The sequence below is a fragment of the Schistocerca piceifrons genome, chromosome 3, assembly GCF_021461385.2.
Source record: "Schistocerca piceifrons isolate TAMUIC-IGC-003096 chromosome 3, iqSchPice1.1, whole genome shotgun sequence".
In the NCBI taxonomy this organism is placed as follows: Eukaryota; Metazoa; Arthropoda; class Insecta; order Orthoptera; family Acrididae; genus Schistocerca; species Schistocerca piceifrons.
The window spans coordinates 833,546,839-833,559,284 of NC_060140.1; positions in this window are offsets into that span (position 1 = coordinate 833,546,839).

Genomic DNA, 12,446 nt, shown 5'->3' on the forward strand with positions numbered 1-12,446 from the left:
GAGAGTGCTGGCGACACAGTGAACAGGTCTGGATTGTATCCAGACGCCGACTGAAGAGAATGGTGGCACACATATGTCTTTAGTTCACTTCGTATAACTTCGGCGCTATTCGTACACTGTTAACAGAGTAATAAGTTTTATTAGTTTCCTTAAACAAATGATTTAGCTCAGAAGTAGCACTGTAGTGGGAAATCTTCAATAAGTCTCTAACAATTAATTTTTGATAAATAAAATGTCTTAGTTTAACGCCTAAGTGTTGGTGGTATTCATAGTGCAGAATCACCTAGTAAGAACCACTCCAGTACTTTACTAATAGTTCCACACTTGACTGACGTGCAAGGAATCGACGAAAGTAGAGAGACACCACAAATATAACACATTTTGATGACTAATACGTCGTAGGAAAACTGTTGGCATTCAAAACTGCTTCCAGTCATCTTGGAATGGATAAATACAAGTCCTGCAAACCAGTGTTAAGTTCACCTAATGATGGCGGAGGTGGATAATGATCGCGGACGCTTTCCTCCTCTCTCCAAAGTAGACCATCAAGGCTCAATAATCCTAAGATGTGGTGAGAGTGGTGGCCAGGGGAGGTGCAACAATTCATCCTCATGCTCTTAAAATCAGTCCTGGTACATGCGAGCAGTGTGGTCGTCTTGGAACGCACGTCTGCGTTAGAGAAGAATATTTTAACAAGGGTTAGAACCAATCAGCCAAAATGGTTACACAATCTTTGTCAGAAATGCAACCCCGTAGAACAGCAATCGGGCCCACAGGATGTGGCTTCCCAAAACAGAGCCGCACCCTTGCAGTTTTTCACTCTTTGGACATAAACGCCGGCCGCGGTGGTCTAGCGGTTCTAGGCGCGCAGTCCGGAACCGCGAGACTGCTACGGTCGCAGGTTCGAATCCTGCCTCGGGCATGGATGTGTGTGATGTCCTTAGGTTAGTTAGGTTTAAGTAGTTCTAAGTTCTAGGGGACTGATGACCAAAGATGTTAAGTCCCATAGTGCTCAGAGCCATTTGGACATAAACTCCGCTAGAAGTTGGGGACAGTGTGACACGAGACTCATCCGAATGAATGACACTCTTCCCTTACCCCACAGTCCAAGTTTTATGAGTTCCTGATATGGACATTTCCATCACTGTTGAGTGAATACGGATTTCCAGCTTACCGTGCAATTCCTGCTTGTGGAGCTTCCATTTTTTTATGCTGACGAGGTTCACGAGTGTGACATTCAGTGACTTTTTCAGTTGTGCTCCTCTTAGTTTTCATCTCAACGCTCTTCAGTGGCGTCCGTCCTAATCATTCAATACACGCTTTCTTCCGCGTTGTGACATAAGGGATGACGCACTTCCGCTTTCCCTTTATGTGATTTAAATCAAACACCAAACACTTCGCTTACCTTGGTTACGGAAGCACCCATCATACGAGAACCAACAATTTGCCTACCTTCGAATTCTCTTCCCTTTGACTTAATGTACTCACAACTACACTCCTGGAAATGGAAAAAAGAACACATTGACACCGGTGTGTCAGACCCACCATACTTGCTCCGGACACTGCGAGAGGGCTGTACAAGCAATGATCACACGCACGGCACAGCGGACACACCAGGAACCGCGGTGTTGGCCGTCGAATGGCGCTAGCTGCGCAGCATTTGTGCACTGCCGCCGTCAGTGTCAGCCAGTTTGCCGTGGCATACGGAGCTCCATCGCAGTCTTTAACACTGGTACCATGCCGCGACAGCGTGGACGTGAACCGTATGTGCAGTTGACGGACTTTGAGCGAGGGCGTATAGTGGGCATGCGGGAGGCCGGGTGGACGTACCGCCGAATTGCTCAACACGTGGGGCGTGAGGTCTCCACAGTACATCGATGTTGTCGCCAGTGGTCGGCGAGGGTGCACGTGCCCGTCGACCTGGGACCGGACCGCAGCGACGCACGGATGCACGCCAAGACCGTAGGATCCTACGCAGTGCCGTAGGGGACCGCACCGCCACTTCCCAGCAAATTAGGAACACTGTTGCTCCTGGGATATCGGCGAGGACCATTCGCAACCGTCTCCATGAAGCTGGGCTAAGGTCCCGCACACCGTTAGGCCGTCTTCCGCTCACGCCCCAACATCGTGCAGCCCGCCTCCAGTGGTGTCGCGACAGGCGTGAATGGAGGGACGACTGGAGACGTGTCGTCTTCAGCGATGAGAGTCGCTTCTGCCTTGGTGCCAATGATGGTCGTATGCGTGTTTGGCGCCGTGCAGGTGAGCGCCACAATCAGGACTGCATATGACCGAGGCACACAGGGCCAAAACCCGGCATCATGGTGTGGGGAGCGATCTCCTACACTGGCCGTACACCACTGTTGATCGTCGAGGGGACACTGAATAGTGCACGGTACATCCAAACCGTCATCGAACCCATCGTTCTACCATTCCTAGACCGGCAAGGGAACTTGCTGTTCCAACAGGACAATGCACGTCCGCATGTATCCCGTGCCACCCAACGTGCTCTAGAAGGTGTAAGTCAACTACCCTGGCCAGCAAGATCTCCGGATCTGTCCCCCATTGAGCATGTTTGGGACTGAATGAAGCGTCGTCTCACGCGGTCTGCACGTCCAGCACGAACGCTGGTCCAACTGAGGCGCCAGGTGGAAATGGCATGGCAAGCCGTTCCACAGGACTACATCCAGCATCTCTACGATCGTCTCCATGGGAGAATAGCAGCCTGCATTGCTGCGAAAGGTGGATATACACTGTACTAGTGCCGACATTGTGCATGCTCTGTTGCCTGTGTCTATGTGCCTGTGGTTCTGTCAGTGTGATCATGTGATGTATCTGACCCCAAGAATGTGTCAATAAAGTTTCCCCTTCCTGGGGCAATGAATTCACGGTGTTCTTATTTCAATTTCCAGGAGTGTATATCGAACCATGTTCTGACAACCACTGAATTTGCAACGTACTGAGGACATCGCACAAGTGCTGGTTGTGGCAAAATACAACAGGCCAACCTGCATGCTTGGCTAGCATCTACATTTATATTGAAGTATGAGTTTCTCGCTCAGTTCCATATCAGAGTCCAATCCCTATACAACAGGGTCGGGTGGCACGGCCAGCCTCGCTGAGTCCCTAGGTGGAACCACGTCTTACTCGCCGCTGTAGCACTCACTGCTCAAATAAGCGAATTATTCCTGTTAACTGCAGCGTCCCAACAACATGTTAAAATTGCAAATAAACTGTTGTACAAAATAAGAGAAATGTTACATACCACCTTCGCCGTTTTCTTTTCAAAATTTGAGATTTATGAAACAAGATTCCAATTTCGAAAATAAGTAACGTAAGAGAATTATAGTACGTGTGGGTACCCTTTACCCTTTTTCACTTTTCTCTATGCAGTAAACTTTTACATTTCCTAAACGTCCGAAACAGTATCTTAATGAAGCATTTTGACCTCTTACGTTAGTAAATAAGAAATGGATTTGCTTTACCAACTCCCCTAAACATAGTTTTTCATTAACTGATTTTCTTGGAGCCTATTTCTAAAATAAACAATCTTTACAAAGTTACCTTCTGGACCTCTGATTATGGTAATATTCAAATTGTATTTGTCATGTTTTCAGAATGCTAATATTTATTATCAACTTTATTTTAAGAAATAACAAATACACTGGGGTTAATACAGACTATGTACTTTAACACAATAAAACCGTTTACCAAAATGATTTGTTTTTACCATGCGAGACAAAACCAGGCAACTATCCACATACTATTAAGAAAACTTTAAAATCGCCGTGTCTCTGTTTGTCTGAACACGCAAACCTCCAAAACTACCAGAAGAATGTTCATGGGTTTTCCACTTGGGGCAACGTATAGTCTTTATTTCACCAACATCGGATCACAGAAAAAACAGATATCGTGATTTAAATGTTACCTAAACCCGTCGTATTTTCCTGTTCGTCTGTTTGAACACGCTAATCTCGAAAACTACTATACAACTTTTCATGACGTTCTCACAGGAAACCCGAACGTAGATATGCGCCTGTAGATCTTTATTTCATCAAATTCGAAAAACGTATTATAAAAATGAATTTACGTGAGTATGTATGTCTGCTCCACATCTCCTCCTAATCCACAGGCCCGGTTTCAACCAAACTTGGTACACAAACCACTTATCGTCTGAAAAAAAATCACTGCAGGGCGAACAATCACCTACCAAAGGGATGGTGTAGGGGATGAGAAGTAAATGTAGCTCACGACGTGTAAATACGCAGAATTTATTCATCCAGTATTCGAGAATTTGATCACTTAGTGACTTATAAAATGAACTTCACACATAATTTCAAATCATTACGAAACTTTTTCTCGCTGGCAATCTTCAAAAAATGATTAAAGGGGAAAGGTTTCTCGCTTACTACATTTTCGCTGCTGATGCAATAGAACTGCCGCATCAGGTATGAGGTTTCAATTTAGTTCTCCTTTATTACAAACTTTAATCGCGGCAGATGTATTCATATACACCGCTAAATGTACCTGTAAAATTATATCATTGTCTGATACATAGTTCAGGAACTATGACATCATAAACAATGAGATGAGTGAAAAATTGCCACAACATGCAAGACGTTTAAATTTATTATTCCTTAAACATGCCGCTGAATGCACCTACACAACTACATAATTTTACAATACATAGTTCAAGAGATGTGACGTCATAAACATTGAGCTGTGTGATAACGAAACTACAGGGGGAAATTTGCTGGAGATAAAGGTGAAATATGTGTACAGATACGTGCGCAATATATGAAATATATTTGAAATATATGTGACATGTGCGTATGCAGGCAAAGTCGCGGATAGAAAAGTCCTCCTGAGCCACTCGATCGATTTCAGCCAAAGTTGATACAAAGTACTTACTATCTGAAAAGAAATATTGTGGGGCAAGACCTAGCAACCTCCTATTTGTGTGAGAGTGATAACGTGGATAGAGAAGGGTGAGAGGCAGGGATGGACACACAGAGAAGGAGTTGGAGGAGATGGACTCAGATATGGGTGAGAAGGAGATGGACAGAGGGAGAGGACTTGGGAAATGGATAAAGAAAGGAGGAGATGGGAAGAAAGAGGAAAGAGGGGGAGCGAGGTGGACAGAGGAAGAAAAGAGGATATGATTAGTTAGTGGGGGAGGAGGAGATCGACTGAAAGAAGTGGCAGGAGGAGGTTGACAGAGACAGGGAGAAGGAAATGGACAGATAGAGAGGGCGGATGAGGTAGGCTTACAGTGGGGTGAGGAGGAGACTGAGGGGGAAAGGCAGGCGGACAGACAGAGATCAAGGAGTGTGTGTACGATAAGATAGGCAGGGAGAGAGGGCAGAAGCAGGTGGGCAGAGAGCGGGGCAGGAGGTGATGGACTGCGAGTTGGTAGTGGGGGAGATAGATAGACTTTCACGTATCATGGATTCTGTGCTTCTTTGCATGGACTAATAACAACTTTTTAAAACTTTATCTCATTCGCCACCGTGATACAGCCCTTCTCAAAATCTGCTACATCAACATTGTCTCCCAACAGCTCTTTTATTGTAATTAAACTGATACATAGGTCTGATACCACCTTGCCAATAAATCTCCACACCGTTTCTTAATTCCTCATTCCTAATACTACTTGTTTCTTAACTCTTTCAGTGTTACCTCGAGTGGCATCTACGAACTTAAACCTCTGTATTGGTGATACGGATACTTCCATTTTGTTTTATTATTTTCTCATAGAGTCCTTTTACAATGATCTCTTTGACTGGCAAATCTGCATCTCATGGCACCTAGTGGTAAATTACGCATTACATAGAGGTGTATGGATACTTTTGATCAGATAGTGTCTAATCGTCTACATTTGCACATGATATTAATAACACTGCTGCGCTACGTGAGTGCACTTATCTCTGCAAGTCGGTTTTCCAATAGTAAACAGGAAGTGTGAAGTCTACAGATAATATGAGTCAAATATATGTTTTAGTGCAACATTTAAACTAAAACCAGAACAAGGAATACACCCTAAGACATAAATAACAACACACCATGAAGGAAATATTCGAAGGGGAAGGAACTCTGTAGATGTGGTGTGCATGTATACATAAACAAACTATTACAATTTCATAAAAATGGGATGATTTAATAGACAGAAAGAGCTTCACAAACTGAGCAAGTCAATAACGCGTTGGTCCACCTCTGGCCCTTAAACAAGCAATTATTCGGCTTGGCAATGACTGATAGAGTTGTCGTCAAAATCCCGAGATGGTTGCAGGGCCCTGCCCATAATGCTCTAAACTTTCTCAATTGTCGAGAGATCCGGCGACCTTGCTGGCCAAGGTAGGATTTGACAAGTATGAAGGCAATCAGTAAAAACTCTTGCTGAATACGAGAGAACATTACCTTGCTGAAATAAATACCCAGGCTGGCTAGCCAGGAAAAGCAACATAACGGGGCACAGGATATAGTCGACGTACGGCTGTGCTGTAAGAGTGTCACACATGAGAGCCAGTGGCGTCTTGCTACGTAAAGGAATTGCACGCAAGACCAAATGTCCTGGTTGTCGTGCCGTATGGCGGGCGACAGCCTGGTTGATAAACCACTGCTATCTGGGGCGTCTCCACACACGTCACCTCACATCATGCTAGAATCTCAGTGAACGGAATCGAATTGTCTTCAGAGATGAGTCCTGTTTCGATGTTAGCCCTGATTACAAGCGAAAACGTGTCTACTGCTTCTCTTCGTTCTTGCCTAACCCTTCCTCTGCCATCAAGTTCGCCGCATCTCTCCAGAGCTGAGAACGTTTGGAGAATGATGCGCAGGACTCCCCAGCCATCCATGGGTTTTGGCGATCTAATGTGCCAAGTGGACAAAATCCCTCAGGACTACATCCAACTAGTCTATTAGTCAATGCCAAGCCGAATAACTACTTGCATAAAGGGCCAGGAGCGTTATTGACTTCATGAATTTGTGAAGTTCTTTCTGTCGAATAAATCATCGAATTTTTCTGAAGTTGTAGTCATCTGTTCGTATGGAACACAGAGATGATCGTAACACGTCACAAATATTCGTCGAATGATTTCTTCGTGCAATACGTTTAAATTGTCAGAAGGAAGGTGTGATGCATCAACTACCTAGTGACAAGCGTGGGGAGAGAAATCACAGACCCTCCATTATCTTAGATTAAGTTAAGTACACAGGACGGGGCCATTATTTGAACACACCAAATCACATTAGTGGTTGATTAGAATGAAAACCTGACTCAACGTTATACACTACTGGCCATTAAAATTGCTACACCACGAAGATGACGTTCTACAGACGCGAAATTTAACCGACTGGAAGAAGACTCTGTGATATTCAAATGATTAGCTTTTCAGAGCATTCACACAAGGTTGGCGCCGGTGGCGACACCTACAACGTGCTGACATGAGGAAAGTTTCCAACCGATTTCTCACACACAAACAGCAGTTGACCGTCGTTGCCTAGTGAAACGTTGTTGTGGTGCCTCGTGTAAGGAGAAGAAATGCGTACCGTCACGTTTCCGACTTTAATAAAAGTCGGATTGTAGCCTATCGCGATTGTGGGTTATCGTATCGCGACATTGCTGCTCGCGTTGGTCGAGATCCAATGACTGTTAGCAGAATATGGAATCGATGGGTTCAGGAGGGTAATACGGAACGCCGTGCTGGATCCCAATGGCCTCGTATCACTAACAGTAGAGATGACAGGCATCTTATCCGCGTGGCTGTAACGGATCGTGCAGCCACGTCTCGATCCCTGCGTCAACAGATGGGGACGTTTGCAAGACAACAGCCATCTGCGTGAACAGTTCGACGACGTTTGCAGCAGCTTGGACTATCAGCTCGGAGACCACGGCTGCGGTTACTCTTGACGCTGCATCACAGACAGGAGCGCGTGCGATGGTGTACTCAACGACGAACCTGGGTGCACGAATGGCAAAACGTCATTTTTTCGGATGAATCCAGGTTCTGTTTACAGCATCATGATGGTCGCATCCGTGTTTGGCGACATCACGGTGAACGCACATTGGAAGCGTGTATTCGTCATCGCCATACTGACGTATCACCCGGCGTGATGGTATGGGATGCCATTGGTTACACGTCTCGGTCACCTCCTGTTCGCATTGACGACACTTAGAACAGTGGACGTTACATTTCATACGTGTTACGACCCGTGCTCTACCCTTCATTCGATCCCTGCGAATCCCTATATTTCAGCAGGATAATGCACAACTGCATGCTGTAGTTCCTGTATGGGCCTTTCTGGATACAGAAAATGTTCGACTGCTGCCCTGGCCAGCACATTCTCCAGATCTCTCACCAATTGAAAACGTCTCGTCAATGGTGGCCGAGCAACTGTCTCGTCACAATACGCCAGGCACTACTCTTCATGAACTGTGGTATCGTGCTGAAGTTGCATGTTCAGCTTACCTGTACACGCCATCCAAGCTCTGTTTGACTCAATACCCAGACGTATCAAGGCCGTTATTACGGCCAGAGGTGGCTGTTCTGGGTACTGAATCCTCAGGATGTGTGCACCCAAATTGAGTGAAAATGTAATCACATGTCAGTTCTAGTATAATATATTTGTCCAATGAATACCCGTTTATCATCTGCATTTCTTCCTGGTGTAGCAATTTTAATGGCCAGTAGTGTAATTTTAACTATGATGGTAAGCTTTCGTAAGAAATCAAGCAACAGACCAAAGTGGATTTATCCAGCTTAATACTAAGAATAACGTGGCAACCGCGAAGCTGTTACCAAGCCAATGACTTTCTAATCATGAACATAACAATAAAATAACAAATCGCAACATCATTGTTCTACTCTAATCATATTACAAAATACTAGAGATTGTGGCGCGCAAAAGCGTTATTCACATTACCACATTCAGCTTGCTGAGGTAGACAACACAGTGGCGGCAATCAATCTACTCCAAGCGGAGACCACCTCGGCATCTGCACGGTCATTACGGACGATTGCTAACAGAAGAGGCTCGGTTCGATTTCCGGCCGGGTCGGAGATTTTCTCAGCTCGGGGACACGGTGTTGCGTTGTCCTCACGTTCATATCGTCGTAATTGACATTCCACTGTTGAGATGTCTGTATGGACAAGTCCCGAGAGGCAATAATTAAACAAAAATGCTCCTAGCGGCAACCAGGGAACAAGTGTGTGGGCTCTCCAAAACTCTACCTGCCTGTTAACCTTGACGGAAAACCTATGACGCCACCGAAGTTATCCAAGTTACTCCATGCCTATGTTCAGATACAAAGCTGTTTGGTTGAGTTACGAGACTATAGCTACCGCCGGTGATGTAAACACACGTACATTACAGCCATCTCTCAAAGTAAGCCCATGCTACTCTTAGGATGTACCGTATGTGTAAAAGGTAAACTGAACACTTACTACGTTTAGAGTTCCACTAGGACTTTGGAAGTTTGAGAAAAGTGCATGGTGTGTGAGACCGCGTTTCTTCTCTTTTACTTTATGAATAAAACCAATACCAAAAAAGTTAAAAATTGGTAATAGCACTACACGAAAGAAAAGAAATACGTTAGTAAATACGTTTAAAAACCCAGTGTGCTAGTATACTAGCGTATGAAGAAGAAACGATGAAAAATAGTGACATAACTTTTTTTCTTATGGAATTAATAACCTACAAACGCCTCAGGAAGTCGTAACGAGACCATCACTCGCTGACCGTGAATGCCCTGCGCTATCAAAGTATACTGTAATTTTTATTCAGTAATTACGATTTCAATAATGAGCCGTAATTTTGATTCCAATGATCAAAAATCTAATTTAAATGGGAATCGGCATATAAATCGGTATGTATATAGTTTCCCTATTCATTTAGTTCCATGATTTCTATTCGGATTCTCCAATAGCCGAAAAGCCCCTTGTATACGTGCATTTTGTGGCGAATGAAATCAGAATTCATAAAGGATTATCGACAGTAATGAATATTCTCCTCGAACATCTCCCCTAAACGTTTCCATTTACGTTACACCAAGTCCTACACTGGTGGCCAGAACTGAAGCAACGAACTGGTATTCCCACGACCTGTGTCTAATTCACGATGTCATTACACAGACTGTCAACAGATGTCCGTACTATCGTTTTCTGCACGGAACATGGCATTCCAGTTCAACGGGCAATCACGGCAATAATGAAGTCAGGGCACCTATCAAACGGGGTAATGTTTGCTGGGTAGTCCCACAGCCACAATCGCTGTGTACACAGTCACAAATGGTGCATTATGGCTCAGAGAAGACGCCTACCAGACTCTCTGTCTTACCTAGGTTTCAGTTGGGATAACCCAACCTTCTTCAGAATGAAAGGAGCTGCGATTTGTCCGTAATGGACAACGTCAAAAACTTAAAACTATAATATAGTAATACATCGTCATATTGGAATAACTCATCTGGGAAACAGCCTCAGCCCCACTTCGCGACCGCAGTACGGTAGCAACGGATATTGTACTGGTACTGGCTATAGCCTCGAGAGCGCATGCGCGATAGTGTGTCATGCGTAGTTGTTAACCAACATGTACTACTAAACTTAAAATTTTATGAATAACCAGGTGCGGCTGACGAAATTGACGTATATGTTATCCTGTAAGGAACGAAGATATAGCGACTGTCTTAACATTTGTAATAATTTGTTGGATGTCAGAAGTGAAGGGAGCAATGCGTTTACTATTTTAAGCCAACCTAGCATATTCGGGCTAATCATTGAACTTGACCGCATGGGGATAACTGCGGGTTTGAAATACCAGATAATCCCAGCTATTCAGCAAACTGGAGTGCTAGAAACATGTTGACAAGGGTATAATGATTACTCCCTAAAATTATGGCGGATGAAATAACGGTTGAAAACCTTCAAAAAAGTTTTTATTTCGCAGCTATTGCTGGTCGTTAAGAAGGTTATTTTTGTCATATAGTAAGTCATATAGTAAGTGTTGAAGATTTGAATTTATTCCAAAATATCCAACCTCGCGCCCTTCACTTCGCAATGTAAGAGCTGAGTATTATCTGGAGGGTTGAGTGCGTGAGCCGTATGCACTAAGTGTTCAGCGAATGTCAAACCACGCGTGCTATTTCCAACTTTGGTAGTGATATGTTCCTTGTATCTTGTTAGTAAGGCTCTTCCTGTTTGGCCGATTTAAAATTTCGGGCAATTCCACATGTAATCTTTTAAAATCCGGATAATGAAAATTTATCTTTAGGCTTTTTTAAAGTGTGCATCAGGTTCTTCTGCAGGCTATTATTAGTACTTCCTTAGTTGTTCCTGAAGAAGGTTGGGTTATCCCAACTGAAACCTAGGTAAATCTAGGTAAACATTGCAACTGAGGCTGCTATTAATTTAAAATTAATATTTATACAGTTGCTGACAGGGCCACTAAATGTTGAAAATATTAAAACATTCTTATTCTATAAAGCAATAAGCAAACAGTACACAATATGTCCTACATAACTTGAGAAAAATGGTTTATATCCAAGGGAAAATAAGTATGCATACACAAGAATATACATAACAAAAGTACAAAACACTTTACACTATACACTTCATATTCCATAATACAGTATCCAATTAATCAAAAAAGAGATTTTTCAATACTGCTCTGCTCTCATTAATAACAGTCTAAATTTGTTTTAGTTAATCACAAAAACAAACAATTACATCTATATCATTTTGTAAGTAGGCTGTTTATGTTATCTTTATGTAAGTAGGCTGTTGAGGTTCTTATGTAAGTAGGCTGTTTAGGATTTCTTATTGGTAACGCCACCTCTGTATGAAAATCACTGGCTGTGCTGTGTGCAGTCTGTGGCTGCTTTGCATTGTTGTAATACTCGCCATTGTAGTGTTAGGCAGCTGGCTGTGAACAGCGCGTAGCGTTGCGCAGTTGGAGGTGAGCCGCCAGCAGTGGTGGATGTGTGGAGAGAGATGGCGGAGTTTTGTAATTTTTCATGAACTGGTATATTTATACATGATGATATCAAGTTTGAATCTTTTATTTAGCTGGCAGTAGTGGCGCTTGCTGTATTGCAGTAGCTTGAGCAGCGAAGATTTTGTGAGGTAAGTGATTTGTGAAAGGTATAGTTTAATGCTAGTCAGGGCCATTCTTTTGTAGGGAATTTTGAAAGTCAGATTGCGTTGCGCTAACAAAATTGTCAGTTTAAGGTCAGTCATGTATAAATTGTTCAAAGGGGACGTTTCATATGTCGACCCTTAGCCTAGGATACCTCACTGGAATCTTCTGATTTTTTCTTGTAGTTTGTGTATTTAGTGTAGCTTTTGTTTATTGCTAGCGCGTAATTGCAGAGAGAATTTCCTTTGTAGTTGCAGTCTTTCATTGTTGTATAGTAAAACAGTTGTGGCATGCATGTAGATTTGCACCAAGTATTTCGC